This window comes from Oncorhynchus clarkii, chromosome 6 (genome assembly GCF_045791955.1).
Source record: "Oncorhynchus clarkii lewisi isolate Uvic-CL-2024 chromosome 6, UVic_Ocla_1.0, whole genome shotgun sequence".
NCBI lineage: Eukaryota > Metazoa > Chordata > Actinopteri > Salmoniformes > Salmonidae > Oncorhynchus > Oncorhynchus clarkii.
In genome coordinates this window covers 25,389,860-25,405,695 of record NC_092152.1, presented here as the reverse complement: position 1 = coordinate 25,405,695, position 15,836 = coordinate 25,389,860, and the positions used below count along the sequence as shown (strand labels likewise).

The window sequence follows — 15,836 nt, the reverse complement described above, 5'->3', positions numbered from 1 at the left end:
AAACTGCATGGCAGTTTCTACCAGGTATTTATGACCTGTCGTAAAGCCATAAAACTTGTGGTGGAGAGAGTGAGAGAAGGGGGAGCCACGATATACACCCCAAAAGGGCCACGTCGTGACCATTCTACTGTCAATGTTTGTCTATGGAGATTGCATGGCTGTGTGCTCTATTTTATACACCTGTCAGCAACGGGTGTGGTTGAAATAGCCAAATCCACGAATTTTAAGGGGTGTCCACATACTTTTGTATATATAGCGTATATGCCGTCTCCATCTCCCCTTAAGCCCATATATCCTGTGTTTCTTTGACAACTCTACTCTGTATCCCAGCAGAAAGGTCCCTACAATGCCACTTTAACAACAGTAGGGAATGAGTAGCATACAGTGGGCCTTAATGTAGCAGAAATCAAGGCAGAAAGGAAATGGGTCTATTAGATTAGTCCTGTAGTGGGCTGTTAACATGACTGTCCTAATGATAGCACCCTTAACAATGAAGCTTCCCCCTGGCTTTCATTCACATAGAGGAGGCCCATTGGCATTTCCACCAATGCATAATTTTGTCGGCGCTGCTCAATTTATATATTCTCCTCTCACAATTGGAATGACGTGTGATCAATTCTGTTATTCTCTGCTGCAGCCCAGTCCCATCAGAACTCTTCACTGCTGGGTTTTTAAGATGTACAAATAATGGGAAAGGGACATTCAAATGGGTTGCTATGCAATGAATCAGCCCTCTTTGAGAAAGAGGGGAGATGAGATGGTGTCTTTGATGTCTTGAATAAGACATCCTTATTTATAAAGGCTCAGGGCCAAACCCAGATGCAGACACGGGAGGCAGATGGTTTGAGTGTTTGATATTTATTAGTAGTAGGCAAGAGAATAGTCGTGGACAGGCAAAATGTCAAACCAGATCAGAGTCCAGGAGGTACAGAGTGGCAGGCAGGCTCGAGGTCAGGGCAGGCAGACTGGTCAGGCAGGCAGGTACAGAGTCCAGAAAACGGGCAAGGGTCAAAACCGGGAGGACTAGCAAAAGAGAGAATAGTAAAAGCAGGCAGGCACACAGGGGAAAAACACGCTGGTTGACTTGAAACAGACAAGATGAACAGGCACAGAGAGAAAGGGAACACAGGGACAAATACACTGGGGAAAATAAGCAACACCTGGAGGGGGTGGAGACAATCACAAGGACAGGTGAAACAGATTAGGGCGTGACAATCCTGGTGATTACACTAATTGCTGTAGATTACACCCGAGTAGCACAGTGCTCTTTCTGCTTCTATTACATGGCCAAGCCAAATAAACAATCTGGAGATTGAACAAAATGTCCTAGTTTTAGTTGTATAAAGTACTTAAGTAAAAATACTTAAGTAGTATCTGTACTTTACTATTTCTTTTTTTGACAACTTTTACTTCACTACATTCCTAAAGAAAATGATGCACTTTTTACTCCATATATTTTCCCTGACTCCCAAAAGTACTCGTTACATTTTGAAAAGAAAATTGCCCAATTGACGCACTTATCAAGAGAACATCCCTGGTCATCACTACTGCCTCTGATCTGGCGGATTCACAAAATTTGTAAATTATGCCTGTGTTGGAGTGTGCACCTGGCTATCCATAAATAAAAAATATCAAATAAAATTGTACCGTCTGGTTTGCTTAATAGTAAGGAATTTTGAATGATTTATACTTTTACTTTTGACACTCAAGTATATTTTTGCAATTCCATTTACTTTGGATACTTTGTCCCCTTACGTATTTTTAAAGCCAAGTAATGTTAGAATCAAATCAAATCAAAGTTTATTTGTCACGTGCGCCTAATACCTCGGGTGTAGACCTTACAGTGAAATGCTTACTTACAGGCTCTAACCAATAGTGCAAAAAAGGCATTAGGTGAACAATAGGTCAGTAAAGAAATAAAACAAGAGTAAATAGACAGGCTATATACAGTAGCGAGGCTATAAAAGTAGCGAGGCTACATACAGACACTGGTTAGTCAGGCTGATTGAGGTAGTATGTACATGTAGATATGGTTAAAGTGACTGCATATATGATGAACAGAGAGTAGCAGTAGTGTAAAAGAGGGGTTGGCGGGTGGTGGGTGGCGGGACACAATGCAGATAGCCCGGTTAGCCAATGTGCGGGAGCACTGGTTGGTCGGCCCAATTGAGGTAGTATGTACATGGATGTATAGTTAAAGTGACTATGCATATATGATAAACAGAGAGAAGAGGCAGCATAAAGAGGGGTCGGGGGGGGGAGCACACAATGAAAATAGTCTGGGTAGCCATTTGACTACCTGTTCAGGAGTCTTATGGCTTGGGGGTAAAAACTGTTGAGAAGCCTTTTTGTCCTAGACTGTCCTAGTCAGGATGCTTTCGATGTTGCAACTGTAGAACCTTTTGAGGATCTCAGGACCCATGCCAAATCGTTTTAGTTTCCTGAGGGGAATAGGCTTTGTCGTGCCCACTTCACGACTGTCTTGGTGTGTTTGGACCAGTCTAGTTTGTTGTTGATGTGGACGCCAAGGAACTTGAAGCTCTCAACCTGCTCCACTACAGCCCCGTCGATGAGAATGGGGACGTGCTCGGTCCTCCTTTTCCTGTAGTCCAAATCAAATCATCAAATCAAATTTATTTATATAGCCCTTCGTACATCAGCTGATATCTCAAAGTGCTGTACAGAAACCCAGCCTAAAACCCCAAACAGCAAGCAATGCAGGTGTAGAAGCACGGTGGCTAGGAAAAACTCCCTAGAAAGGCCAAAACCTAGGAAGAAACCTAGAGAGGAACCAGGCTATGTGGGGTGGCCAGTCCTCTTCTGGCTGTGCCGGGTGGAGATTATAACAAAACATGGTCAAGATGTTCAAATGTTCATAAATGACCAGCATGGTCGAATTATAATAAGGCAGAATAGTTGAAACTGGAGCAGCAGCACAGTCAGGTGGACTGGGGACAGCAAGGAGTCATCATGTCAGGTATTCCTGGGGCATGGTCCTATGGCTCAGGTCAGTTGAAACTGGAGCAGCAGCACAGCCAGGTGGACTGGGGACAGCAAGGAGTCATCATGTCAGGTAGTCCTGGGGCATGGTCCTAGGGCTCAGGTCCTCCGAGAGAGAGAAAGAGAGAAGGAGAGAATTAGAGAACGCACACTTAGATTCACACAGGACACCGAATAGGACAGGAGAAGTACTCCAGATATAACAAACTGACCCTAGCCCCCCGACACATAAACTACTGCAGCATAAATACTGGAGGCTGAGACAGGAGGGGTCAGGAGACACTGTGGCCCCATCCGAGGACACCCCCGGACAGGGCCAAACAGGAAGGATATAACCCCACCCACTTTGTCCACAATCATCTCCTTAGTCTTGGTTACGTTGAGGGATAGGTTGTTATTCTGGCACCACCCGGCCAGGTCTCTGACCTCCTCCCTATAAACTGTCTCATCGTTGTCGGTAATCAGGCCTACCACTGTTGTGTCGTCTACAAACTTAATGATGGTGTTGGAGTCGTGCCTGGCCATGCAGTCGTGGGTGAACAAGGAGTACAGAAGGGGACTGAGCACGCACCCCTGTGGGGCTCCAGTGTTGAGGATCAGCGTGGCCGGTGTCTTCACTGAGAGGTGTTAGGGAGGTGTTTAGTCCCAGGATCCTGAGTTTAGTGATGAGCTCTGAGGGTACTGGGGTGTCGTCAATGAAGCTGTAGTCAATGAATAGCATTCTCACATAAGTGTAGTATTTTCCTGGATCACTTTTACTTCATTTGTCATTTTGTGTTAAAAGTATTTTTACTTTTACTGAAGTATGACAATTGAGTACTTTTCCCACCACTCACGAGTGTCACAATGTGCAGGTGGGGCGACATACATCAGTAGGTAATAACTTCCATTAGAAAAGCAAACCAATGAGGATGTGGGTCACCCATCATGGTTACACAAGTCCATATCAATGAGATTCTGATTTGTGCTCCCAGGCTCATTACTGACTTAATAGCTCTGTGTGGGACACTGTACATTGTTATTGGAATGAATGTGTGCCTAAAACAATATGTGGTAAATATGGGCCAGGCTGCTTTGTGAGCCAGAAGACTGATAGACAGATTGAAGTTTGCATGTGGTCTCCCTGGCCCACCGTGGGTTCATGTGTTTCAGATTTGTAAGGGTTTATGAGTTTATGTGAGTGAATATCCTGCTCTTAGAGGTTAATCCCAAAGGATTTGAATGTGGCTACGGCACATTAGTATACAGTGTTGTCTCTAACAACACACAGTAATATCCAAACTCCTCCCTGCCTGCCTCCCTCGCTGCCTGCCTCAGTACTGCAGCATAGACCTAGATTCAGCTCTCCGCTGAGGGGGAGCTTTGGTTTTGTTGTAAAAATGCTGCTGTTCCAAACAAAAGGACATAAATAAGCACAGCGTGGTCTTCATAAACCTGCGTGGATTTATTACTCATGCATTCCACCCATAAACAGATTTGTGACTACATACCCCTTCAGGCAGTATCTCATGTTGTCTAAAAAGCCAAACACAATTTTCTTTAAATTAGACCCGTGGTGAGAGGCAATCTTGCTGTTTTGGAATGAGTCTGCTAAAACGAGAACTCTGCTGTGTTAGCTACAGGTAGCACTAAGCTTGGAAGACAAAGTGGTCTTGTGCATAATTTTACAACGGGTGGTTCTAATCCTGAAAGCTGATTGGTTAGAAGCGCATTCCAGCCAGTGTCTAACCCACAAGTTAACACCGGCTAAATCTATGACGTTAAAATGCCTGTTTAATCTGTTTCATCTGACCGCTCAAAACCACTGTCTCGTCAGCCCAGCCAGGCAATTTATAAACTTGATCTCCACTACATTTCTTCTAGAAAAACACTACGTTTTCTAGAGCGGAGATTTGATCTCCAGCTGTCCAATAGCAATAAACTCGGGAGTCGGGACGAGAAAGGCAGGCAGGCAGTGTTTCTCAGCCATGTGATGTGGCAGGGCCTGCAAACTATTATGGACTACAAAGGGAAACCCAGCCACGAGCTGCCCACTGATGCAAGCCTACCAGATGAGCCAAATTCCTTTTACACTTGTTTAGAGGCAAGCAACACTGAAGCATATATGAGAGCAGCAGCTGTTCTAGAATTCTGTGTGATCACGCTCTCTGTAGCCGATGCGAGCAAGACCTTTAACTTCTTGGCGCTACCCATCCCTGTCGCGGGATCATTTTCGTGAGCAACCGCTGAATAGCATAGCACCACAATCAAATAATATTACTAAAAAATATTCATATTCATGAAATCACAAGTGCAATATTGCAAAACACAGCTTAGCCTTTTGTTAATCCACCTGTCGTCTCAGATTTTGAAACTATGCTTTACAGCGAAAGCAATCCAAGCATTTGTGTAAGTTTATCGATAGCCTAGCATAGCATTATGTACACATTAGCATCCGGAAGCTTGTTCACGAAAATCAGAAAAGCAATCAAATTAACCGTTTACCTTTGATGATCTTCGGATGTTTTCACTCACTAGACTCCCAGTTACACCACAAATGTTCCTTTTGTTCCATAAAGATTATTTTTATACCCAAAATACCTCCGTTTGTTTGTCGCGTTATGTTCAGAAATCCACAGGAAAGAGCGGTCATGACAACGCAGACGGAAATTCCAAATAGTCTCCATAATGTCCACAGAAACATGTCAAACATTTAAAATATACACTGCTCAAAAAGATAAAGGGAACACTAAAATAACACATCCTAGATCTGAATGAATAAAATATTCTTATTAAATACTTTTTTCTTTACATAGTTGAATGTGCTGACAACAAAATCACACAACAATTATCAATGGAAATCAAATTTATCAACCCATGGAGGTCTGGATTTGGAGTGACACTCAAAATTAAAGTGGAAAACCACACTACAGGCTGATCCAACTTTGACGTAATGTCCTTAAAACAAGTCAAAATGAGGCTCAGTAGTGTGTGTGGCCTCCACGTGCCTGTATGACCTCCCTACAACGCCTGGGCATGCTCCTGATGAGGTGGCGGATGGTCTCCAGAGGGATCTCCTCCCAGGTCTGGACTAAAGCATCAGCCAACTCCTGGTCAGTCTGTGGTGCAACGTGGCGTTGGTGGATGATGATGTCCCAGATTTGCTCAATTGGATTCAGGTCTAGGGAACGGGCAGGCCAGTCCATAGCATCAATGCCTTCCTCTTGCAGGAACTGCTGACACACTCCAGCCACATGAGGTCTAGCATTGTCTTGCATTAGGAGGAACCCAGGGCCAACTGCACCAGCATATAGTCTCACAAGGGGTCTGAGGATCTCATCTCGGTACCTAATGGCAGTCAGGCTACCTCTGGCGAGCACATGGAGGTGTGCGGCCCCCCAAAGAAATGCCACCCCACACCATGACTGACCCACCGCCAAACCGGTCATGCTGGAGGATGTTGCAGGCAGCAGAACGTTCTCCACGGCGTCTCCAGACTCTGTCACGTCTGTCACATGAGCTCAGTGTGAACCTGCTTTCATCTGTGAAGAGCACAGGGCGCCAGTGGCGAATTTGCCAATCTTGGTGTTCTCTGGCAAATGCCAAACGTCCTGCATGGTGTTGGGCTGTAAGCACAACCCCCACCTGTGGACGTCAGGCCCTCATGGAGTCTGTTTCTGACCGTTTGAGCAGACACATGCACATTGGTGGCCTGCTGGAGGTCATTTTGCAGGGCTCTGGCAGTGCTCCTCCTGCTCCTTCTTGCACAAAGGCGGAGGTAGTGGTCCTGCTGCTGGGTTGTTGCCCTCCTACGGCCTCCTCCACGTCTCCTGATGTACTGGCCTGTCTCCTGGTAGCGCCTCCATGCTCTGGACACTACGCTGATAGACACAGCAATCCTTCTTGCCACAGCTCGCATTGATGTTCCATCCTGGATGAGCTGCACTACCTGAGCATCTTGTGTGGGTTGTAGACTCATGCTACCACTAGAGTGAAAGCACAGCCAGCATTCAAAAGTGACCAGAACATCAGCCAGGAAGCATAGGAACTGAGAAGTGGCCCTTGGTTACCACCTGCAGAACCACTCCTTTATTGGGGGTGTCTTGCTAATTGCCTATAATTTCCACCTGTTGTCTATTCCATTTGCACAACAGCATGTGAAAATTATTGTCAATCAGTGTTGCTTCCTAAGTTGACAGTTTGATTTCACAGAAGTGTGATTGACTTGGAGTTACATTGTGTTGTTTAAGTGTTCCCTTTATTTTTTTGAGCAGTGTATATTCGATAATATATCAACCGAGTGTGTAGGTTTTTCAATAACACCGGGTGGAACAATGGCCGCTTTACTCTGTAGCGCAAAACTCACTCTGAGAGCCGCCACCGATCCACTTACGCAATGTGATCTTTCACGCTCATTTTTCAAATTAAAAGCCTGAAACTAAGTCTAAAGACTGACACCTTAGGGAAGCCATAGAAAAACGATTCTGGTTGATATCCCTTTAAATGGAGGATAGGCATGCATAGGAACAGAAGGGTTTCAAAATAAGAGGCACTTCCTGATTGGATTTTCCTCAGGTTTTCGCCTGCAATGTCAGTTCTGTTATACTCACAGACAATATTTTTACAGTTTTGGAAACTTTAGAGTGTTTTCTATCCTAATCTAATCATTTTATGCATATTCTAGTTCCTGGGGCTGAGAAATAGGCAGTTTTGAATGGGTACGTGTTTTAGCCAAAAACAAAAACACTGCCCCCTACACGCAAAAGGTTAAACAAATCAATATTCACAAGGCCGCGGGTCAGACGGATTACCATGACGTGTACTGTACTGGCATGCGCTGATCAACTGGCAAGTGTCTTCACTGACATTTTCAACCTCTCCCTGACTAAGTCTGTAATATCTACATGTTTTAAGCAGACCAGCATAGTCCCTGTGCCAAAGAAAGCAAAGGAAACCTGCCTAAATGACTACTGCCCTGTAGCACTCACATTGATAGCCATGAAGTGCTTTGAAAGGCTGGTCATGGCTCACATCAACACCATCATCCTGGAAACCCTAGACCCACTCCAATTCGCATACTGCCCCAACAGATCCACAGATGAAGCAATTTTAATCGCACTTCACACAGCCCTTTCCCACAAGTACAAAAGGAGCACCTATGTGAGAATGCTGTTCATTGACTACAGCTCAGCATTCAACACCATAATGCCCACAAAGCTCATTACTAAGCTAAGGACCCTGGGACTAAACATCTCCCTCTACAACTGGATCCTGGTCCCTGCCCTTAACTTCTTCGATATAGGGGGCGCTCTTTTAATTTTTGGATAAAAAAACGTTCCCGTTTTAAACAAGATATTTTGTCACGAAAAGATGCTCGACTATGCATATAATTGACAGCTTTGGAAAGAAAACACTCTGACGTTTCCAAAACTGCAAAGATATTATCTGTGAGTGCCACAGAACTGATGCTACAGGCGAAACCAAGATGATATTTCAAACAGGAAATGCCCCAGATTTTGAAGGCGCTGTGTTCCAATGTCTCCTTATATGGCTGTGAATACGCAAGGAATGAGCCTACACTTTCTGTCGTTTTCCCAAGGTGTCTGCAGCATTGTGACGTATTTGTAGGCATATCATTGGAAGATTGACCATAAGAGACTACATTTACCAGGTGCTCGCTTGGTGTCCTCCGTTGCAATTATTGCGTAATCTCCAGCTGCGTGTATTTTTCCATTTGCTTCAGAGGAGAAACCCAACTGCCACGAATGACTTATCATCGAATAGATATGTGAAAAACACCTTGAGGATTGATTCTAAATAACGTTTGCCATGTTTCTGTCGATATTATGGAGTTAATTTGGAAAAAAGTTTGGCGTTGTAATGACTGAATTTTCAGGTTTTTTTCTTAGCCAAACGTGATGAATAAAACGGAGCGATTTCTCCTACACAAATAATATTTTTGGAAAAACTGAACATTTGCTGTCTAACTGAGAGTCTCCTCATTGATAACATCCAAAGTTCTTCAAAGGTAAATGATTTTATTTGAATGCTTTTCTTGTTTTTGTGAAAATGTTGCCTGCTGAATGCTAGGCTTAATGCTATGCTAGCTATCAATACTCTTACACAAATGCTTGTGTAGCTATGGTTGAAAAGCATATTTTGAGATGACAGTGTTGTTAACAAAAGGCTAAGCTTGTGAGCCAATATATTTATTTAATTTCATTTGCGATTTTCATGAATAGTTAACGTTGCGTTATGGTAATGAGCTTGAGGCTATGATTACGCTCCCGGATACGGATTGCTCGACACAAGAAGTTAAGGGACGCAATGTCGGATTGGGTATTGCCCTTCTCCGACTGTTCCTCATACAGAGACGTAATAACCCCTAGAGTCCGGGGCTAACGATTCCTTAAGAGAGTCATAGTTACTCCCGTCATTTACCCACGCTTCATTGAATTTCTTCACTTTGACATTCAGAGCACTGGGCAGATATCACATCGTTTCAACACCTACCTCGGGCCTTCGCGATGCTTTGTTTTAATCAAACAGTCGGATTCCCCTGGTCCGCACCAATTCTAAGTCAGCTGCTAGGCGCCGGCCAAGGCAACCCGCCGGAGACCCCGCGTAAACGGGGCCAACGAGCGCCGTAGCTGGGGAGATCCACCGAGAAGAGCCCGACGCCCGAGCCCAACTGCTCTCCCAGCCGCGGCTCGAGCACAGCCCCGCTTCACACCCCAGCCCGACCGACCCAGCCCTTAGAGCCAATCCTTATCCCGAAGTTAAGGATTAACATGCCAGAGGCTGTTCCCCTTGGAGACCTGCTGCGGATATGGGTACGGCCCCAGGTAGTAAGGGTAGGCAACAACATATTTTTGTATATATTTTTTTATTTCACCTTTATTTAACCAGGTAGGCCAATTGAGAACACGTTCTCATTTACAACTGCAACCTGGCCAAGATAAAGCATATACAACAGTGGTAGGCCTGATTACTGACAACAATGAGACAACCTATAGGGAGGAGGTCAGAGACCTGGCTGTGTGGTGCCAGGACAACAACCTCTCCCTCAATGTGAGCAAAACAAAGGAGCTGATCATGGACAACAGGAAAAGGAGGGCCGAACACGCCCCCATTCACATCGACGGGGCTGTAGTGGAGCGGGTCGAGAGTTTCAAGTTCCTTTGTGTGCACCAACAAACTATCATGGTCCAAACACACCAAGACAGTCGTGAAGAGGTGACGACAACACCTTTTCCCCCACAGGAGACCGAAAAGATTTTGCATGGGTTACAACTGCACCTTCAAGTGCATCTTGCCTGTAGTGTGGCAACTGCTCGGCATCCGACCATAAGGCGCTACATAGGGCAGTGCGTATGGCCAAGCTTCCTGCCATCAAGGACTTATATACTAGGCGTGGTCAGAGGAAGGCCCAAAAATTGTCAAAGACTTTGTTTTTACACTGCTGCTACTCACGGTTTATTATCTATGCATAGTCACTTTACCCCTACCTACATGTACAAATTGCCTCGACTAGCAAATTGACTCGGTACCGGTACTCCCTGTATATAGCTTCATTATTGTTTTTTTATTGTGTTACTTTTTCATTTAATTTTTTACTTTAGTTTATTTAACAAATATATTCTTAACTCTATTTCTTAAACTGCATTGTTGGTTAAGGGCTGGTAAGTAAGCATTTCATGGTAAGGTTGTATTCTGCGCACGTGACAAATAAAATTTGATTTCATTTGATGGAAAATAACAGAACAATGTAAATTAAATTAACCCCAAATATTACTAGCTTATCTTTCCTTATTTGGGTCAAGGTGAAGATTAAATTGTGATGCAGTGCAGCAATATCACCACTTCTGCTTCAAGACTTCCACATAATTGTGTGCTATTGTAGTGGTCTTTATATGTACCACAAGAGAACCAAGAAATCAAGAGTGACACCACGGCTGTCTTTGGGTCTTTTATGTCAATCTGCAGTAGTATTGTGAAAAGACAGGACAGGAACACATCAGTCTCCAATGCACCATCTGACAAGTTGTTCTTTCTCTCTGTGTTTTCTCGGACTCACTCAATCACATTCATACACAAAGCCATAATGTATAGTATAAAATAACCAGTCCTTAATACAAAGAATGTGTAATCTTAATTCTTAGACAATAGAACCATACCTGCAATAGTATTGTGAAAAGACAGGACAGGAACACATCAGTCTCCAATGCACCATCTGACAAGTTGTTCTATACAGGAGCATGAAGAAAGGTAAAACACATATCCTGTCTCACATCCCCAATACATTGCTAGGTGCTTTCAGTGTTGACAGTATTAAAATACAACAACTCATGTACAAAAACACTGTAATACAAACAAGCTACGACATGAAATCGCTTTTATCCCATTCAGACCATAGAGGGCTAAAACTGCATCTCCCATAATGCAACGCTAGCATCAGTCGGCAGCTCAACTAACCGTTTGCATCACAGAAACAGTGTTGCCAACTTAGCGACTTTGTTGAGCATTCAGACCCCTCTAACGGACATATTTTCAAAAAAGCGACTAGCAACAAATCTAGCAACTTTTTCTGATGTTATTGGAGACTTTTAAGGACTGACGTGAAAGCACGGATCGTTCTTACTCTTCTCAATGAGCAGCGGGTGCTGCCGTGGGCCACACCCCCGTCCCACCCCGTCCCAAAGCACTCACAGTCCTCATGCAGCAGTCCCTCCCAGCCGCAGTTAGAGCAGGAGATGTTCACCGCTCCACGTTCAGACTGCAAATGAATCGGGCATGCGGGAAGCCGCCGTTGGCTGATCCCGCCCTGGCTTACATTCAGGGCGGGATGTAAATGTAAAAAACTAAACTTAAAAAATAAAATAAAAAATAATAACTAAGGAACTCTGCCAGAGTGTCTCTTTTGCGTCACTTTTGCCGGTCCCAAGCCCGGATAAGGGGGGTTGGAGTTGTGACAAAAAAACAAGAATCGACAGAAATTAATTTGTTAATTTGTAGTTCTAATTTGTAGTTCTAAACATATTTAGGGTGTTTTTTTACTCACTTTTTGTCTCTCCAACAACGTTATTCCTCTCTCCTACAGGGTCCATCACAATTACATGCACATGGCCAATTATGCAATTATCATTTAGCGACTTTTAGGACAGCCAATAGCTTCTTTCCTTATTGAGGAGTTGGAAACACTGCACAGAAAGGCATGCTAGCTAGCAACAGCAATACTTTTTAGAACTCTGTAAACTATATTAATAACAACAATAAAACTCTGAAAGTTACATGTTTGAATAGTCTCACACTCCCTTATAACAATATCTACAGCATTAACCTTGGGATGTTTTATTTATTTCACGTTATGGACTTCTACAAAGGAGTCATCTGCAACAATACCTTACCAATACCAACAATACCTTTCTCTCAGTGTTTTCTCGGACTGAGGAGAACGGGAGCTACGGGTAGCACCAGGGTGTTAGTAGGTGACGTAAGCACCCAGATGAAATAAAATACATTTAATGAAATAAAACCCGAAGATGTTAACATCATTCAGCTACTGTAGCTGCCTACCTAACATCAACAGGCAGCACTAGTAGCGCAACAATTAAAAATAGACATCAATAGTAACGTTCCTGGCGATCATAGCGATCTGACTACCCCTTCCTGTCTGAACTTGGAATATTCCTGTTCGTGGGCTTGGGCCACTGACGCTTAACCTGGTTGTTCTGTTCTGCGTGGTGTACTATTCTAATCATTTGAAGTTTGATGGAACAACCTTTTTAACTCTTCTACACTATGAAAACTCCTTAAAGTTGTATAAGTAATAGTGATGGTCAATCCACTATCCCCTGTATTTATCGATGTTACAAAATAACCTTGGCTTCCAGTTGGTACCAATTAATTCCTCTCACCCTCTCTTTTGAGGTGATTGGCTTTTATAATGCATGGCACAGCATATTCCAAGAGTATATGACTTTAAGATTGCTTGTCTGGCACCAGGGCTGTCTCATTTCTGTAACCTGTGAAGGAGAGATATTCAAATGACCCTATTAAATCAAGGCCTCAGTTCTGCAGAATGGTGGAGGAGTAGAATTAACATTACATTTTACACATAGGATGGACATACTATGGGCTGAAAAAATACAAGATGTGAGATTGTGAAGAAGAGAGGAAAGAGATGTTTTTATCCTGCTGAGTGTTGGGCCACTGGAACCTTCATCACATTGAACACAGAGTGAGAGCTGCTCTTCTTACTCTTCTCAGTAAACAAGCTTACAGAATCAATCAGCCAGAGGGCAGCGGGAGAAGGAGAAAGGAGTCCAGGCTCTTTGTGAGAGCGTCTTGTCCATAGTGTGTGCTGAGAGCAGCAGGGCCATGGACTCCCCATGTCCATCTCCTCTGTCTCATCCCATTCCTGCACCAAGCCAAGGTTAACAGGTAGAACTGGCATCCACTTGATGAAATGCAATAAAAACTCAAATGCTAAATGCTCATTCTCTGTGCTGCTGCCTGACTCCCCTTTAGCAGGCATTTACCAGTACTGACATGTAATCAGACGCCCTCCACTCTGAGGGTTATCAGTACACCTACCCCAGGCCCCGGGCTCCATCATTAGCAGGGCCCTTCACTGCCGGACCCCCAGCCACATTCCCCACCACTAGATGAGATGCCACACTCTGTTCATGTCACCTGCCCCAACAGGAGACGCCAGCGATACACAGAGAGAGACAGGTCACCTGTAGCAGGGTATTTGCGTGAAGGAACACTGTGTGTTGTTCTAGGAGCTCTACGGTACTTCTGTGACCTGAGGTGTTATTGGACAATCAAATAACATATTGTTTCACTGGGGTCATCAATGGGAAATGAATAGCTTTTAAAGCAACTCACAAGAATACAATTGCTTGATAATAAAAATATACACATGCTTCTCTTGTTCTATAGGAGAGGTTATTGAAGTCTGGGACAAAATGAGTTTATGTACAGTATATATCTAAGACATGTTTGGTTTATTACTATAGTGCAGCAAAAATTAATTAAGGGAGAAACATTCTGTACATTACCTTGGAAATAATGGATGACGTTGTGGGACGAGGCGGAGCCTCGTTCATTTGTATAAGCAAATTCATACTTTCTTTTGAGATTGCCTACTCATCAACACTGACTGTTAGTTACGAAGAGATTGTATTGCATATCAAACCCTAGGCTAGAAGCTATTTAAAGTTAGTTAGTTGCTAGCAAACCTGCGAATATGACAACCAAATGAACAAGTATCAGTTCTGAAAACAGCTGGTCAAACTAGAAACATGGGAGGATTTGACAGAATAGCGCCACTTGTGTCATGACTGCAACGACCAGAGAAATTCATGTTTAGCACTCACCATGTCGGGCCATCAGATGCTCCAAAACAATATGCCTGCAAAACAAATCAATGCTCGCTAGCTAACTATGTTTTTCCTCATTACAGTGTATCCAATTTCGGTTTGTGTAGTTGTTGGTTTAGCTTTCTGTAAATTTGTAGGGTGTATGAACTACATGTGTAGGCACTAACTGGGTCATGATTGCAAGGTGTCCTGATATATTTTCTGGTTTTAATGTCCATTAATGTCCATTCTAGAATGCACTTCTAGACAATCAGAAACGAGTAATCAACAACGCTGTGGTATAATATCATTTAATAAATGAAAATATCAACGAAAAAAGTATTTCTACCAGTAAATGTGTGCTTTCATATTGTTTGTGGTATAAGCAGAATAAACGCCTTCATTTTGTACATTACCTTGGAAAGATGAACTCCGCGGTGTCATCCATTATTTCCAAGGTAAAGTACAGAACGTCAGTGTTTATTCCTTACTTAAAATGTGCCTCAATCCCATTATATGATCTGTTTTACCTGTTTGCCCTGCTATCCAAGACTTATCCTTTCTCTCATAGTTCTGGCTTGTAACCAATGTTGAAGCAGTGTGTGAATATGTAAATATTTGCCATTAAGTTCACTTTCTCTAATTAGTCATCATATTTTATGACTGAGTGCTTCCAATTATGGATCAATGTCTCATTTCTGTAGATGGACCCCTGAGTGAGTGGAGGCAGTTTAGCGGTTATGATTCATAATTTCTACACTGCTGAGAAGAGTGCTCAGCTCACACCAGACTGATTACCTGATCGATGGAAAGCTGCACTGGCTATTGGAAAACTGCATGTTTGCAAATTAGGTTGTTTTTTTGTGTGTATTAGTAGTTTTCTATGATGTGTGTGTGTGTGTGTGTGTGTGTGTGTCTGACATTCATGTGTTTAATTGCTCTGGCTAAAATGTAGCACTGAGCTCATTAACTGGTGTACCACAGAGGGGGCTAAATTCTGCTAAATACTTAAACACACTTCTGACACACTGTGGGAGAGAGATGCAGCTGTGATGTGGGTTGTGTTCACGTAAAAAAAACACTGTAGTGCTGGAAAACACTGCCATTGATGTTTAAGGATGTTGGTCTATAGCCTACGTTACTTATGTTTACAGAGGTGATTTCCTACATACTGTAGGTCATCGTAGTTGTCGTAGTTATCACCTGTAACATGTTGATGACCTGTAACATTTATCGCTCCATTGTCTTTTCATTGTCTTGAGAAACTAGAACAGTCACAGGGTTGGCAACCTTTGCCCCCACCCTCCCAAGAATTCAGCAACAAACAAAAAATAATTTAGGAAATCTGTTCAAGTATTCCCACAAATAAAAAAGAGACTTACTGTATTTGATCGTGTCTCAATGTCATCCAGGTATGAAATGATTGTTATTTTAAAATATAATCTATTTTTGGGCTTTGTTGTGGTCAGTTTGCAGTGTACAAATTATAAT

The 15,836-nt window shown here is 43.2% G+C and overlaps 1 protein-coding gene across 1 annotated transcript in view; it reads left to right on the top strand.

Annotated features, from left to right (window-relative positions):
- LOC139410863 (transmembrane protein 132C-like) overlaps window positions 1-15,836 on the top strand; it is a 212,956-nt gene that overhangs the window by 95,802 nt on the left and 101,318 nt on the right. The gene's annotated exons all lie outside the window — the stretch shown is intronic.